Source organism: Oncorhynchus keta, chromosome 10, assembly GCF_023373465.1.
Source record: "Oncorhynchus keta strain PuntledgeMale-10-30-2019 chromosome 10, Oket_V2, whole genome shotgun sequence".
In the NCBI taxonomy this organism is placed as follows: Eukaryota; Metazoa; Chordata; class Actinopteri; order Salmoniformes; family Salmonidae; genus Oncorhynchus; species Oncorhynchus keta.
Window position 1 is genome coordinate 75,446,647 of NC_068430.1, and position 2,630 is coordinate 75,449,276.

The window sequence follows — 2,630 nt, forward strand, 5'->3', positions numbered from 1 at the left end:
CCATATCTCTGCTAAAGACCAGACCCATATCTCTAAATATGGCTCTGCTAGACCAGACCCATATCTCCAAATACCTATCTATGGCTCTGCTAAAGACCAGACCCATATATCTCCTAAATATCTCTAAATACCTATCTATGGCTCTGCTAAAGACCAGACCCATATCTCTAAATACCTACTATGGCTCTGCTAAAGACCAGACCCATATCTCCAAATACCTGTCTATGGCTCTGCTAAAGACCAGACCCATATCTCTAAATACCTGTATATGTCTGTGGCTCTCTGCTAAAGACCAGACCCATATCTCTAAATACCTGTATATGTTTCTGTTAAAGCCCAGACCCATATCCCCAAATACCTGTCTATGGCTCTGCTAAAGACCAGACCCATATCTCCAAATACCTGTCTATGGCTCTGCTAAAGACCAGACCCCCTCTAAAGCCCAGACCCATATCCCCAAATGTCTATGGCTCTGCTAAAGACCAGACCCATATCTCTAAATACCTGTCTATGGCTCTGCTAAAGACCAGACCCATATCTCCAAATACCTGTCTATGGCTCTGCTAAAGACCAGACCCATATCTCTAAATACCTGTCTATGGCTCTGCTAAAGACCAGACCCATATCTCTAAATACCTGTCTATGGCTCTGCTAAAGACCAGACCCATATCTCTAAATACCTGTCTATAGACCCATATCCCCAAATACCTGTCTAAATGGCTCTGCTAAAGCCCAGACCCATATCCCCAAATACCCGTCTATGGCTCTGCTAAAGACCAGACCCATATCTCTAAATACCTCTGCTAAAGACCAGACCCATATCTCTAACTAAAAACCAGACCCATATCTCCAAATACCTGTCTATGGCTCTGCTAAAGACCAGACCCATATCTCTAAATACCTATCTATGGCTCTGCTAAAGACCAGACCCATATCTCTAAATATCTATGGCTCTGCTAAAGACCAGACCCATATCTCTAAATACCTATCTATGGCTCTGCTAAAGACCAGACCCATATCTCTAAATACCTATCTATGCTAAAGACCAGACCCATATCTCCTACCTGTCTATGGCTCTGCTAAAGACCAGACCCATATCTCCAAATACCTATCTATGGCTCTGCTAAAGACCAGACCCATATCTCTAAATACTGTCTATGGCTCTGCTAAAGACCAGACCCATATCTCCAAATACCTGTCTATGGCTCTGCTAAAGACCAGACCCATATCTCCAAATACCTATCTATGGCTCTGCTAAAGACCAGACCCATATCTCTAAATACCTGTCTATGGCTCTGCTAAAGACCAGACCCATATCTCCAAAGACCAGACCCATATCTCTAAATACCTGTATCTATGGCTCTGCTAAAGACCAGACCCAAATATCTATGGCTCTGCTACCAGACCCATATCTCCAAATGGCTCTGCTAAAGACCAGACCCATATCTCTAAATACCTGTCCAGACCCATATGGCTCTGCTAAAGACCAGACCCATATCTCCAAATACCTGTCTATGGCTCTGCTAAAGACCAGACCCAAATATCTCTAAAATACCTGTCTATGGCTCTGCTAAAGACCAGACCCATATCTCCAAATACCTGTCTATGTTTCCTATCTATGGCTCTGCTAAAAAGACCAGACCCATATCTCTAAATACCTGTCTATGGCTCTGCTAAAGACCAGACCCATATCTCTAAATACCTGTCTATGGCTCTGCTAAAGACCAGACCCATATCTCCAAATACCTGTCTATGGCTCTGCTAAAGACCAGACCCATATCTCTAAATACCTGTCTATGGACCCATATCTCTAAATACCTGTCTAAAGACCAGACCCATATCTCTAAATACCTGTCTATGGCTCTCTAAATACCTGTCTATGGCTCTGCTAAAGACCAGACCCATATCTCTAAATACCTGTCTATGGCTCTGCTAAAGACCAATTTTACAGAATGAGGAGACAATGTATGAATGGACTCGGAGGAAAAACTCCTGGGCATTCTTATAGATCTGTATCTATAATATCCATATAATTTTTCTCACATTGAAATACTGAATAGTGTCACATCTTTCGATCTTTCTCCCGCTCATGCTTTCATTCAGTCTCTTTGATCTGGTCTTCACTGCTGAGTATGATTCCACTGATCAGCCCTACCCTCCCCTCCCCTCTTCTCTCCTCCCCTCTCCTCCCCTCCACTCCTCTCCTCCCCTCCTTTCCCCTCGCTTCCTCTCCTCTACTCTCCGCTCCTCCCCTCCTCTCCCATCTCTTCTCTCCTCCCCTCTTCACTCCTCTCTCCTCCCCTATCCTCTCCTCCCCTTCTTTCCCCTCTCCTTCTCTCCTCTCCTCTCATCTCCTCCGATCTCCTCCACTCCCCTCTCCTCCACTCCCCTCCTCTCTCCTCTCCTCTCCTCTCCCCTCCACTTCCCTCTTCTCTCCTCGCATCTCCTCCCCTCCTCTCCCATCTCCTCTCTTCTCATCTTTCCCCTCCCCTCTACTCTCCACTCCTTCTTCCTCCCTCCCCTGTGCATCATTCCTCTCTTTCTGCTTCCCAACTGCCCTCCACCATTACCACCACATTCTTATCGTGCTCTGGCCCATTCCGGGTGTTCTGATTAGGGGCAGCATCTGC

General features: G+C 45.7%; 1 long non-coding RNA gene across 8 annotated transcripts in view; it reads right to left on the bottom strand.

Moving 5' to 3' along the window:
- The window catches only part of LOC127932367 (uncharacterized), a 7,101-nt gene extending 5,307 nt beyond the window's left edge, over positions 1–1,794 (bottom strand). For 7 of the 8 annotated variants that reach the window (XR_008144975.1, XR_008144974.1, XR_008144973.1 and 4 more), the window contains exons 1-2: positions 1,659–1,794; positions 549–680 (exon numbers count right to left, since the gene is read on the bottom strand). This is a non-coding gene — a long non-coding RNA (uncharacterized LOC127932367). Of the gene's footprint in view, positions 1–131; positions 176–314; positions 359–548; positions 681–1,658 lie in introns of all 8 variants that reach the window. The other variant, XR_008144976.1, reaches the window with a different exon arrangement.
- Between the last annotated feature and the right edge of the window lie 836 nt (positions 1,795–2,630).